The following is a 15,213-nucleotide window of genomic DNA, read 5'->3' as shown; positions in this document are numbered from 1 at the left end:
TACACATTTGCACATGTACAAACACATACACACACAAGCACACTCCTACATATCAGTAACTTCTGAAAATGCAAATGGAAATGACATTGTCATCTTCCAAGCATTCTGCTTTGCTTTTTCATTGCATACAGGAAAAGAAGCATTAACTAATATACATTAGTTATTAAAAGTTTTTGCCCCTTAAAAACAGATAAATTAATTGTAATTAGCTCTCACTTGGATAATTTTGTACAGCATTTGTACCACTGATCTGTTAAAAAAAGGCAAAATCCACACATACACTTTCTTCAGTAAAGGACTCGCATAAAACAAAGTCAGGCGCTCGATTCCTCTTTCATTCCATATGATACACAGCTGCGTCAATCCCATCAGGAAGCAGGCAACAGGAAATTCTTAACATTCTGAAGAGAAATCTAAAGATGTGTCTCATCACCCTTCCTCCTAAAAGTGCTTTTCAATTGTCTAAAAGATATTTACACCAGTTCTAAAATTATTAATTACTTTACTTAGCTTTCTAGCAGCTATAGGCCTCATTAAGTAACTAACAAGGAGTCAGAAATATGTTTTTTGTAAGTTGCTTTCACTTTTTCTTTTCCTCCATAAATCAATAAGGAAAGCTTGACACCTATGGATGAAATCAATGCCAAGTACTCTAGCTATTGGAAAATATTCCTTCATAATGTGCTACTCCTGTGTTATTTGTGTTTCTAACTATAGCTCTTGCATATATAATTCCATTATACTTTTATAAATCACCGTTTTGAAAAATGCTTTTGAACCATTAATATATTTTCCTGGTTAAAATTCTTTGAGATGTTCTTAACAAGAGTCTTAGATAATGAATTTGGGCAAACTCTGGAACAGTCTTTACAGTATTATCATTCTCATTAATTTTCAGAACTACCCACTGTGTTGAGATGATTGTCATGGGCCTAAGACTTCAATTTGGCTAAATATTTTTGCATATATTTCAACATATAAGTAACTAACAGATGTTTAAATGTTAAGTTCATATTCTAAAAATAGTTAAATGTTTACTGTAATATCATAATTTGTTTGTTGCACTCATTTTTATTTTGCTGTTTCTATCTTTAAACACTCCTTTAGTGTCCTGGTTGGCTGTAGACAAAATGCTTTAAAATGACTTCACAAGAAAACAAAAACATACTGGATTTAGTAAATACAGCTGTGCTTTTAAAGAAAAAAAGAAGAAAAAAAAAAAAGGAAAACTACTTAACAGTACCACAAATGAAAAACAAAGAAAAAAAACACTTAATGCTAGAAATGTTACTTTTACCTAGGGTCCAGACCTCATGTAAACCATTTTAAATTGTTTGCACTGTAACAGCTTTTATATTCATATTTTGTATTCACTTTAGAAACCTAACACATTCTGCATGTCTTACATCATTACTAGAAGGCTGTATTATATGAAAAAATATTACTTTTAAAATGTTAATACACAGCATATACAGTATCTTACTTTAGTCCAGATTATTCTCTTTTCTTTGCTTTTTTTGGTTATCTTTGAAGACTGCTTCTGTTTCCATTGTTTCATCCTTAACCATTCGCATATCAGAGCAATAAGTATTTCATTACTGGTTTATCTGTCCAGAGGCTTGAGAAGCAGTAACAATTAACCCTCCCTTCACAGTGATTGATACAGGCTTTGCTTTCAATTTGTTCCACTACACAGATCATGAAATTCTGAATGCAATCATCCTTATTGACCTACACTTTCAAACACACGGCTACAATGAGATGAAAGTAATTATTAAAAGGAACACAGGACTACTCAATGCTGAAACAAAGTCTTGAAAAATCTTTTAGATGACCTTCTCATAAAACTGGTATTATTTGATGTGAAATAAAATGATGGATTTGCTTCATAATCTGAAAATATTACATTTAAATCTGATCAATGTATGATATCATTATATTATGTAAGTCCAGCTCTAACTTCATCTCACTTCATATCTCACCCAATAACTACTGACTTCAGCAGGAGTGAGCATAGTAGGATCAGGCCCTATAGGTTTTAAAAGTTCCTCCATGGCCTTCATTTTACACCAGTACTATTTGAAATGTGTTAAAAATGACAAGACTGTAATTACTATTCTACTACAGTCTGTTTCAAAAAGAGATGGCATTTCTTTTTAAAATCCCAGACTTCTTGATACACCTAATGGAAATAAGTACACAGGAAATTCAGACTGCTAAGGAAAAATGAAAAACTCAAGTCAGATTTCCATCATCGACTGAGACGAACCAAGACCTATATACCACTGATGGAGACTTACTGCAGTGGAAAACAAATATTTTTCACTAACCCTTGAGATATAACCTCATTAAAATATTAATTTCTTGTAATTGATACATTTTTGAAAAACGTAAGAGAATTGGTAGGTGAACGCAATAATGATAGAACTATTTAAAATATGGGTTGCAGTCAAAGAAAATCAGGATAGAAAACTGCGCAGGAGGATGTTCTTACAGGCCTGAGGCTCTAATCACAAAACAGAGTGATGGAGATGAACCAATACTGCACGGATTAGCAATGAATTATTTTGAACTATAATCATGTGCCAGCACAAAGGGAAGGTAAAAACTAGCCATTATTCACAAGCTGATCTGCAGATAAAAAGAAAAAAAAGTAAAAAGGGGAAAAAATTTATATGCTAAACTGAGTCAGGAGAATAATGAAAATCTAAAATGTTGTTACACTTCAAGTAACATTCTATTTAATGTCTTTCGTGTACTGTATAATATTGAGTATTTACACAATAAAGTCTGTAAGATGCTGGGGCAAAAGTGTGGTTAAATCAGACAACTCTTCTGTAAATTAGTACTGGATAATAATACGTGCTGAAAAATATCCTAACAGAAGAGTTTGTTTTAAAATATCACACACGGGCAATAATTTCTCCCACTGTAAAACCACACACACACATGTGTATATGCACATATACACATAGGTATACATACGCATGTATAATGAGGGATTTAATTTCCATTAGTCCAGCTGAAAGCAAAGCACCCCCATCTTAAGATTCAATGTTAGTCTTCCTACTGGGGGGGGGGGGGGCACTGTTAGAACTAATTTTGTGAGAAAAGAAAAATCAAAACTGCTATCCACAAAGATTCCTGAGATTCTTATGAACAGACTGTTTAAATGAAGAGCACTTTAATCAGTAGAGGAATCCTCACGTTTCTAATGTCTTGCTGTGCATTCTGCAGGTTATAGTAGCAGCTGGTAGGGGTCATATATCTTTTGTGAGCATCCCAAAAAGGCTCACTGCCAGACTGTTAAATTATGAATAAGCAATGAACAAAAGAATGCAGATACGGTGGTGACAAGATAATCCAAGCAAATTTATCTATGACAAATTTCACAGGATTAACAAATTACATTTACACAGAACAATAAAAATGTGCAAAAAAAAAAAAATGATGAGCCTACTTTTCTCTCACAGCATTAGGAAAAAAAAAATCACCATTCCAATGCATGTATTTACATTTAACTTTATCTAAAGTAAGACATTTATAGCATGCTGAAGACAATCAACTAGCATTATTTCCTTTCAGCAAATACGTATACTGTGTTTATCTAATATACCACATATGCCTACACTTTACAGTATACATGCATACATTTGCATGGAATATCTTTTAAAAGTTTTCCTCTCAACCAGTACAAGCAGAGTAAATATAAAGAATTCTAATTTTGCTTTTCAGGTGGAATATTCTGCCATATAGATGACAATTTTCCCTTAATCATTTTGCTTTTTTCCGTTTTTGAACTAAACAAATAGTATAATATATGGTAATTGCTACAAGAAAAAATAAGTCATTGGCAGGACTTTAAATACTTTTTTGAAATAGTAACAGAAAATCATAAAGTAACAACTAAAAAAAAAATCACCACTCCGAAAGGATTCTTAAATGAGGAAAGAATCTAAATACTGAATTTTTCCAAATATGTATATTCAGTATTGTTAAGTCAGTTCTTTGGGGAGAAGAGGGGATCTGCAGTGTTTACTACAACCTGTGGACTGTTGTTCTGATATTTAGAAGTGATACAAAAACAAAAAATTTGAACAAACTGCTGTCAGAAAGAATGGAATAACAGTTTCCAATCAGTCCTATAGAAAAGCATTTTTCTTCCTGTTAATAAAGAAGTAAGAGCACAGTCAGCTCCTCTTAGTTTCCAAATTTGAGTGTAAATGGGGTGACTGATAAAAGAAATGGCATATATGTTTGAAATATCCAGAATCTGCTTTATCTTTTCTAGCATTCCTTTCATTTGAAGTATGTATTTTCTGTCACCTCCATTTATTTTTGTTGGTTTTTTTACCTGAAACAGCTGTTCAGTAAAAATAGATCTTCAGTAAAAATTGGCCTTCTCAACTCATATATATCATTTACATAACAAATATATGTTCTTGTTACACAGCACTGCCTACAAATAGGAAACCTCACTATTAAAGTGAACATCCAATTAATTAAGATACTTTAGTAAACTACTTGGATTCTTCAAACACTGCTACTTGAGTACCATTTATCTAGCTCATTCAGCCATTGAAAAAAATTACTTTACTTTTGATTTTCCACAAGATATACAAGTTTTACTGTAAATCAGAGTAGCAGCTCAAAAGAATGAATAAATAAAGCAGCCCAAAGCATTTGTTTCTCTTTTTATGTTCATATTTTATTTGTTACCTACCAGGAGAAAACAGTTTTGGTTTTTTGTAATGCTTTTTTTCCCAGAACCTCCTGTTCATACTATTAGTAATTTATGCAAAGGTGAAGCAAACATGCCAATTCCACATCTAACCATACTCAGACAAATAAAATCAGCTACTTTTTGCAGCTGTCAAGGCTGAAGGATAAGTACCACTGGCAGCAATTCCCTTTTTTAAGACTTTTTTCCTTTTTTAATCCCACTGCCAGTACTGTAAAGATTCAGTCACTCAGTTCTTTCTGTTGACCTCAGCTTTGACCTATGAAGACTGCCCGCTTACATTTTTTTCCCCACAAAGTAACATATTCTGCCTCTCATCATCTCTAAGAGAAGACAGCTTTCTAACAAGCATTCCTCTAAAATTTGGTATGTTACACTTTTGCTAAATGAATTACAGTCTTGAAAGGACAATTCTGAAACACCTAACTCATATAAACCTAGGGTGTAAGTAAACTGACTGTAAATGTTGATGTGACTTTCAAACATGATGCGTAAGCAAGAGAGGAAAAAAACTAAAAATGCACAGTCTTAACATCAATGTAATGGTTGTGTGCCTGAATTCAAGCAAAACAACAACCCTTTAGGATTTAATCCAAACTGACCGTTCAAAGACTATTCATTACTCAATAAGATTCAGTTAAAAAAATGAAATGTGTATTGAAGCCTATTCCATATACCTTATGGAGACAAAATTCCCAGCAGGTATTTTAAAAGGAGCTTATGGGATTTAGGTGCCCATATTTCACTGAAACGCAGTGTGTTGGATGCCTAAATCCAATAGGCTCTTCGGAAAATTCCAGCCCCAGGGACATTACTGTAGATTACACACATACATATTATTCAGACTATATCCCGTAAGTTCACTATATACATATGTAAACCCAAGATACCTGCAGGTAGTGGAACAGTACTTTTCCACTTAAATTATTTAACATAGTGTTGAACTTCTATTATATATCAAGCTAACAGCTAATTTTAAGTTGCAATCAAGCTATTCTATGAAAGCACTTTATTTCAGTGGAGGTTTTGCCTGCAAAAGAAATGTAAATCTCTCTAACGAAGGCAGTGTAATCTTTGAAAAAGCAGTCAAAATGGGGGCTGGAATTTTATTCCTAGTGCTAACATTGACATCTTCTGTCACTTCCGCCAATTCTCAAAATGTTTTGTGCCTTAACACTCTCGTCAGTGAAGCTCGTAGAATACTGTTTACAGACCTTTTAAAGCACACTAAGCTACGTAAAGGAGTAATTTTACAAAAATACTAAGTATTAATGGTAACGTCTTCAGACATTGTATGGCATCTGTGCGAATTTCCCAAGAACAGACAAAGGACAAGATATAATCAAAGACTGAAAGTCCAAAATGTGACACAGAAAACGTTGGGAAAACAGCCTGTAACAAATCTTCAAAATGCTACTTTCAATAATACATTTCAAATTCTTTTTTACATTTCACTTGTTCTTTAATGTGACTGACTCTTGCCTGCATGCAGAGTGCAGGGTAAGGGCTAGCTTAACTCTCAGTATCTCGCTGCAGCAGACTGAGATCAGAGTCTTCTTGAGGACTGTTCCATTTTTACTTGAGAATCTCAAGACTTTTGTGTTTTTTAATAATATACAGATGCAAAGTCCAATTCTCCTCCCACCAAAGCACATTAAAGTTTGCCATTGTCATCTCTCTGAGAACAAATTCACATCTATTGAATTACATGGTAAAATACTTTTATCCTTGCTTTTAGTTCTTTGCAGTATACTTTAATTATATGTGTAATTTCATTTGGAACTTTTTAAAGATTAAGGCACAATTTGAACTCAATATTGTCCCAAAGATAGGGTCCAGTCTTCCAAGTTATGGATACAAATACTATCCTACCCTTACCACACGCTTTTTATCCTGTGTAATATACCATTATAGCACACAAAATTAATGAATATTTTTATTACTCAAAGTTCTGTTCAAATCAATGGCACAACAGTCCTATTCATTTGACTAGGACTTCGTGTATTGCGAAACTACTGCTCGAGCTAGTCACAGAACAATGCTCTAGTCATATAAGACATGCCAGCAACCATTTTATTCTTGCAATGGCACATCTTTTTATGCAGCAAAATGCAATATTATTACAAATTATTCTTTTTATGCACAGTTCTATTAAACAAGAAGTCATGCACCTCATTCGCACTAATGGGACTTTGTATGTTAAAGATAACATGCCTTATAAATATTACACAGAAAGAAATTGCCTCTTCTGAAAAAATGCAATTATTATGAAATGAAATTTCAAAACATTTCCTCTCACAGCCATAAATCTTTGGCAGCTCCTCTCAAAAAAAAAAAAAAAAAAAGCCAAACACTAAGCATAAATAAATAAATAAATGTGTGAGGGGAAAAAAAGGAAAGTCTTGGCTATGCACCTTAAAAATATCTTATGTTTAAAGAATAAAAACAAATTTCCAGGCAGTCATCCTACAAAACAAGTTCAGTTTGATTCATTCTAAAACAACTTGACTAATGCTGAAATCTCGTCTCGCACAAGGCACTGTTACACCTGCAAGAACTACCACTGACAATAATATAAAATGAATCTGATGGGATGACTGAATGTAAGATTTACTCATATCAGATGAGGTTTCAGGAACTGGTCTCATTACATTAAACAACAATTACTTAATTGATTTCAAACGAAATCGTGCTACGTTTGTAAACGGGCTTCATCTTAGTGACCTCAAAGGGAGCAGAATGAATGGCAGCAGCATCAATCCCAGAATGTCAGTAAAATGATAATGGTTGGCTTTCATGGTCAGCATCACATTTTCAAAAATCTTATCTTAGAATGTACTTTCCAATAAAGAAGGTATCATTACAAAGACAGTTTTATGAAGCAAACATTTATTTAAACTAATCGTACTTTTTAGCAAGGATGTTGATGAAACAAATGCCTCAAATGATAAAAAATTCTGTCTTTGTCGATTTACAACAACTGTTTTACATCACTCAGGCAGTAAAATTCACATCTGGGCTGGCAACTTGTGTGCCAAGTTTCAAACAAATGTGATTTGAAACTGCCAATATATTAGACTCTGAAATTCAAGTGAGACACTAATAAAAGGAGACGGATGTTCACGATATATCCTGATATTCTCTTAGAAGTGCCTACAGTTCTGGGTGATGTAGTAATCTGTTAACACAACTCTCTAATTACTTATAATATATTTATAACATAGCATTACTCTATAGTACCATTACATTGGTATAAAACTAGTTAACTGGCCATAAGTTCTTGTAAGGAAAAAATAGTTGTGCTGTAAAGAATGCAGAAACAGTGCTGTAGACAAAACCTTGTTATTTAGAATCCCATTAGTTACTGAAAATGCGTAATATAACTTTTGTTGATCAATACTCTCATGTAAGCTTTAAATAATGTATGATTCCAGTGGAGAAAAATGCAGCAAATCAAATATGGTGGGAGAATGTTTCAAATTATGAAGAGTAGTATGACTGCTAATCCATAAATCAGAAATCGGAAAGATTGTTGTAATGTGGGAGGGCTCTATTTAATAAAGGTCATTATAACTCCTGGCTCTAGAGCTATAAGATCTAATATCCTCTCTGGTAGCTCTATGATATGCCCATGCATTACTGTTCTTGTTGACAGTCTGTTGCCTTGGAAATATTTCATTATTTCAGTTTTTCCATTTGTAGACCCTTGGCCTTGTGATATGAAGGCCACCCTATTTCATATTTTTGATTATCATTTAAGCAATCTTCTGGAGCTATTTATATAAAAGCAAGTGCTAGACAATGCATATCATCATTTATCACTGCTATGTTTAAGCTCATGCTCTAGAAAGAAATGCCAAAATGAAGGGTTTTTTTCTCTTTCACTTTAAACCAATAGCGCTCTGATATTATGATATGCTTTACAAATCAGTGCTGGCATGTCATATGCATGACACTTCTGTCTATTTAATTTTCTTGGTTATAGATCCACACAATTTAAAAATTCTAAGCTGCTACTGTAACTGTAAAAATTTGCAAACAATCAGAGTTTAGAAGAAAATCAAACAAATTTATGGGTGTAACTTTTCAAACATTCTTTCAAATCTAAACAGGTAAAAAAAGTTTTTAAATGATTCAAGTGTTTGTTTGCATTAAAGACTGCTACCTTTTACATCTGTTTTGTAACTGCTAACCTCTTGCTGGAAAAATGGACAATCAACCTAAATATTGTGGAAATGAAAACTAAACAAAGAGCGCACACGAAGTTCACTCACAGGATTCTTAGTCTTGAGAACTGGTTTGCTAAAGTAGTAACTAAGAAAAGAAACCGTAAAACCCCCTAAATACCTGATATGTGCCTGTACTTCAAATAGCTTGGCACATACAGCTGAAAGGATAGGTATAAAGATACATTAATTAAACAGTTACACGCAAGAATTCAGGGGCACGTTACATAACTTCTAAGAAAATGTATGAGTGCCTGTTTACACAGCACTGCCACATCTTTTCAAAAACTTTTTTGAAGAACACATAGTTTGGCATTATTTCTGATACACAAACATCATCAGCTTCTACATGTAATATTTATACCTAAACTGTTCAGAGCATTGTAAAGAGTAATAACAAAGTGAACCCTAAGGGCAAAAAACAACTGCTCGGACACTAGGCCAAGCTTGTGGCTATTCATGTTCGAGGAATTTAGAGTACTTTTTTCCCCTGAAATGATTACTCCTCCCACTCCCTACAGGGAAAAACTATTCTGATCCAACCTTTAAAATGACAGCATCAGAGCTGAACAAGAAGATGCTATTAAAGGGCATTAAATTAAATACAGTATATCCTCCTACGACTTCAATCAGAATTTCAGACCAAGTGTTATTTAGTTCAGCTCTCAAGTGAAGCAGAATAACAAATTGCGCACTTTGATTTACCTTCTCCGAATGCCAAATGGAGACAGGTGATAAAGAAAGCACTCATGCACAGGCTATGAAGTTTCCCCTAGAAATTAATTCTATCTTCAAGATTCCTATCTCAGAGAAATTCCCAAAATGGCACACAAATACGCTTCTGCTGGAGAGATTACTGAAGCTATCCTGGCAAATACACTTAGTACTAATATAGTACCATTCTCAGAAAGAAGAGAGCAGAATTCTGTGTTGGGGGGGGGGGGGATTTATTGATACAAATTGTTTTTCCAACAAAGAACTCTACAGGAAAAAAGCGTGCTGATATAAGTGTTATTAACGCCACAGAAATGCCTTTGCAGCCACTGATGGGAGATTTTAAAAAATATTTATAGCTGAAGACAAAAATCTGTAAGTTAAGTCATTGACTTCTGAGAATGCAGTGTTTTCCCATTACACACATCTCCAAATTCTGCTACATATCAATATAGCCTTGTCAAAGTGCAACAGTTAATACTAATGCATCTAACACAGCTGCACTAACACTTTAGTGATGAATATGAAATGTATGGTTTTCTGATACTGGGCAATCTGCTTCCTTGTGAAAAATAGTATAGCTATTGAGATAAAAATCTGTGTTTTTTTGGAAATGATACTAGAAAAGCTTGTAGTATTAAAATATATGTTTTAAATTAAGATTAAAATGAACCTGATTCCCTACACTTTATTTTTGTTTCAATATTTCTCAGATCTACTTGTGCTGCAAAATATAAACTAATACATGATCTGGCTACTTTTAAAAGCTGTCTAAACGTTAATTTGCATTTTCACAACTAAGAACCTTTCTCACCCCTTACCCCCAATTTCACTTGTAATGCTGAAGAAGGGGAAAAAGAAGAAGAAGAAAAAAAAAAAACACCCCAAACCCTTTAGCTGCTCTCCTTCTGGGCATACATCTCATGGCAATGTAGCAATAGAGCTTTGAATACTTTTGTAAGAATCACAAAGTAACATCACATGAACTTGTACTCTCGTTTCCTACCAGTCACTTCTAGAAAGATTCACTTTACTAGAACAAATCCGCTACGGGCAATTCATGTCAGCAACAGAGCAGATTAATAGCAAGCAGGCTCCCCCACAAAAGTACACGGGGGCAGGCGAGCGGCCGGGCAGCAGCCGGGGGGCAGCAGCCCCCTCCCTCCCGCGGGGCTCCGCGCCCCGCGCCGCCTCCGCGCCCGTCCGCACACCGCCTCCGCGGGCAGGACGCACTCGCCCACCCCGGGGCAGCCGGCGCCCCGCGGCCCGCCCGCGGCGGCGGCTCCCGCGGCTCCGGCGGGGGGGGCCGCGCCGCGCCGCGCTGCCCCGCGGGCGCAGCCGGCGGCGAGGCGCCGGCGACCCCCCCCGCTCCGGCCTAGCCGCACTTGAACCGCACCGGCGGGGCCGGCCCCTGCGCCCGGCGAGCCGGGCCGGGCCTGGCGCGGCTCCCCGCGCCCCCCGCTGCCCCCGGGCCGCCGAGCGGCGGGGGGGGGCTCCCCCCCCCCAGACACACAGACAGACAGACACACACACACACACACCCGCTCGCCGACACGCGCCCTGCCAAACACCGGCTCCTGCAAGCCGCGGCGGTGCGGCTGCCGGAGCGGGGCTGCTGCGCGGCTCGCCCTGTGTGTGTGTGTGTGTGTGTGTGTGTGTGTGTGTGTGTGTGTGCGTGTGTGTGCGGGGCTGTGTGTGTCGGGTGTGCGGCGGCGGCGGCGACACGCACTAGGAGGAACTCCCGGTGCCCGGCTGTGCGAGCAGCGGGTGCCGGCGGGCAGGTCCCCCCACCCGGCATGGCAGCCAGCCCCGACCCCAGGCGGCGGCGGCACAGCCCGGCGCTGCTGCGGCTGCTGCTGCTGCAGGTTCAATAAAGAGAAAGTGTTACCGTTCTCGCCTGGAAGGATCCTGCTGAAAGCTTGGTTTGGTGGGCGCCATCTTCCTGTTTTTTTTTTTTTTCTCCTCTCTCCCTTACTTTTCCCCCTCCTGATGTTGGTGTGTGTTGTGTGTCTAGCAGCAGCAGCGGCGGCAGCAATGGCCCTGGTTAGCCAGACAGGCTAAGGAAAAGTACTGAGGCCAAAGCATCGCGGGCTCCCACTCCTCCGCGCAGTCCTGGTGCAGGTTGCTTGCTTGCTTGCTTGCTAGCGCTGCTGCTGCCGCTGCCGCCGTCCATAAGCCGAGGAGCGGAGGGAGCCGGGGCCCCGCCGGCCCCAGAGACATGCCCAGCGCAGGCAGCGGCGGCCGGCGGCGGCAGCGGCGGTGGGGAGAGCGAGCCGCGGCGCAGCTCCGGCGGGCAGCCCGGCCGCTGGCATCGCCCGACAGGTGCGGCACACACACAAACACACACTCGCGCACACACACACACGCGAGCACACACACCCGCGCCCGCGGGCCAGGCTATGCGGGGTGCCAGGCCATGGGGCTAGCGGGGCGGGGGAGGGGGAGGGGAGTCAGGGATCTCCGGGCTTGACCGCTGTGAAAGTATTTCTGGGCATTTTCCAGCTGCTTCCCCAGCTCCGCTCCCACTCTGCGTGCAGGGGACACAGCCTCCGCTGCCGGCGCAACAACGCCACTCAGTTGCAGTTTCGCACACTTTCCTCCTCTGGAGTCGGCTCCAGCAGGGGAGAGGGCCTGAGGGAGACAGAGACTCTCTGTGTGCAACTCTGCGGACGCAGAAACACTGCGGGTGCACAGCGCGCACACGCAGCGCGTCCCCACGCGGGGGCCAGGGCCGCGCCCGCGCGGGAGCGCGGTAGGGCGCGGGCGGCCGCGGCGCCCCGGACGGGAGCGGGAGCGGGCCGGGGAGGGGGTGCCGGTGCCCTCCGCCCCGGGGCCGCACACGTGTGTGCGCGGGTGGCTTCGCGCACCCGCGGCTCCCTCTGAGTGTGTGCACGCACTTCATTTGGGTACGCGCTAGGTACTCGCTGAATAAAGGACATAATGCTGGAAATGTTAACAGAGAGTGATGACCCGCTTTGTTGGGAAAGGGTGTAGTACTTCACGCTATTTTATTGGAGATTATGAAACTAATCATGAAATAAAGGAGCGGGGAAGAGAAACCGCTATCTTAATTGTTTCTTTCAGGACATCAAGAAAATCCGAGCTCAAAGAGCTTTTAAACGAGAAATCACTCCTTGGCTAAAAGCTTTCCATCTCCAAGGTAACTTTGTGGCTGTTCTGCTGCTGCCATGGAAGTTCAGCTTCCCGGGCCTGATCCTGCTCCCAGGGAAAAATACAACCGCTTTCCGTGGGTTAAGGAGCAGCCCCGCAAGTCGGGGGTATTCACTCACGACAAGCGTTTCCGCGACACCTCCAGCAGTTAAGGGCCCGGGGGCGGGGGACACGGACTGCGCGCGTGAGTTGTGGGAGAAAGCTAAGGGGAAGAAGTTACAAACCACCTGAAAGTTTGGCTGCGGGCGTCGTCCGCGCGCCGGAGGCCGGAGTTTTTCTTCCCGCGGGAGGCAACGAGGTCGGCGTAACTTTGCGCGGAGCGGCCCGGGCCGCCCGCGCAACCTGCCGCGGGAGCCGCCGCCGCCGCCGCCTGCCCCGCGCCGCCCCGGCTGCGCGCGTGCGGCCCCGCGCGGCCGGCGCGCACGTGCGCAGCCGCCGGCGGAGCGCGGCCGCCCGCCGCAGCTGCCCCGGCCCCGCGGCGGCGCGGGCGGCGCTGGCCCGGGCAGCCGGCGCGGCGGCGGCGGCAGCGCGGTGCCACCGGGCGGGCGGTGCTGCCGAGGCTGAGGGCGTGAGTTACGCCAAGGCCGTCAGAGGTGCCGGCCGAGGTGAAGCACTGGCGAGGGGGGATCTAAAAAGTGTCACATGCCATTTCTTTCCGGCAAATCTGTTTCCTCGCCTCCAAAAAGACAAAAAACAAAAAAGTTAACAGGTGTCACCTCGGTTTTTGCAATAGCATAAGGAGGTGCCAGTGTCTGCTATATTTTAAGCATTTCCAGACAACACGTAGAAAGATCCTTCAACGTGAAGGATGCTGTTTCGGCGGTAATATATAGTTAAAATTTGGAAGAAGTGCAAAAGTGTTTTCCAGTGTTAAGTTAGTGTGCAAGACATCCAGATTGGTATTGATTCCTACTAGTCAAAGTACTTGAATATGTGCTAAGCGATATTTGGATTAGAGGTGTTAGTAGTTCGTCAGAGAAGTATTGCTTTTATAACTTCTTCCTGATTACAGGCTGACATAATCAAACAAACGCAAAGTACTAAAAATTCACATGCCGCCTTGTCTATATATTTCTGTTTAACTTAAAAGTCTCCAGAGGTCTCTTTAATTTGTCTAAAAGCCAATCTGACATTTCTGACCCTTGACTTCCCCACTTCACAGACTAAACTATTGTGACTGCTGCCTGTACTTCCTCGTTAAAGTGTCCGTCAGTTTCCATTGTAATTTAAATATTTTATAAGTGACAAAAATCATACAGAAACCATGAAAAGAAATCAACTTTAATCCGTTCTTTATATCTCTCACATTCTTTTTTTTTTATATGAAAGGTCGGTGTGTTTGCTTGAGCAAAACAAGACTCGTGTTTAGTTTCAAATGTTCCTGATCTAAGAAAGTGTTTAGGCATCATCAGGGATTATTTCAGGAGTATCAGCGCCCTATTAATTTTTCATTAAATAAAACCTCCAAAAGTTACCACCAAACATTTTCTATCCTGGGCATCAAATGGAAAATACATGATGTGTTTTCCAAAGCTAGAGAAAGCAACTCAAAGTTGCTGAACAACAAAACAGGCAATGATCGATTATCTAAAACTGGCTCCTAAAACAATTAAGTTTGAAATATTACGTTAAAACTTCCTATGGTTTTTCTTTTACGTTAGAGAGATATTTAGTTTGAATATTGGTGATTATATAGCATTTTTCTCGTATTTTATTTAACGCAATATTGGAAAGCAAGATATTTGGGACCGTGCCATTTTTATTGCTTTTAGAGAAATGTAAATGTTTTGTTCGGATTTCAGCCTACATTTATCTGTTGTCAGCTACTTTTTTGAGAGCTCTGATTCGGTTATAAGCTTATCAAAGAGAAAACTAGCATATTCAAACTTCAGGTTTTTGCATCGTAGAAGCACAAAGAAATGCCAGGTAATTAAGCGTCAGGTTAGTATCAGCACGTATCGATGAATTGTTAGGGGGAATGAGGAAGGTCTTTAAACTTCATGATGACTTACTGCCAACTTTCTATGGTTTGCTTCCTAAAGGCGCTGTCTGTGAATTTCGTGCATTTGCATTAGAATGCATTTAAGATGCAAAAATAACAGTGCTGAGTATACTTAGGGTTTCGTGCTATATTTCCCTGTAGTAACAGGTGACATGATAATACTGTTAAACTACAATGTGGAATTGCAAGTGTGCAACCCCAAGTGAAAATTATTCTCTTTCTTGGTTGAAAGCAAATTATCAATCAGAATACCATGATCAATTATCCCCCTGGCTGCCACACACTGGGATTTGCACAAGGCATTGACATTGAGAAATTCCTCTTTAGAAAGGATGAGCGGACGGGATCCCAAACTTTGC

At 40.4% G+C, this 15,213-nt stretch overlaps 1 protein-coding gene across 1 annotated transcript in view; it reads right to left on the bottom strand.

Moving 5' to 3' along the window:
- NPAS3 (neuronal PAS domain protein 3) overlaps positions 1-15,213 on the bottom strand; it is a 644,696-nt gene that overhangs the window by 629,072 nt on the left and 411 nt on the right. The gene's annotated exons all lie outside the window — the stretch shown is intronic.

This window comes from Apteryx mantelli, chromosome 4, assembly GCF_036417845.1.
Source record: "Apteryx mantelli isolate bAptMan1 chromosome 4, bAptMan1.hap1, whole genome shotgun sequence".
NCBI classification, from domain to species: Eukaryota; Metazoa; Chordata; class Aves; order Apterygiformes; family Apterygidae; genus Apteryx; species Apteryx mantelli.
The sequence above is the reverse complement of the archived record's forward strand: the minus strand, read 5'-3'. Positions and strand labels throughout refer to the sequence as shown.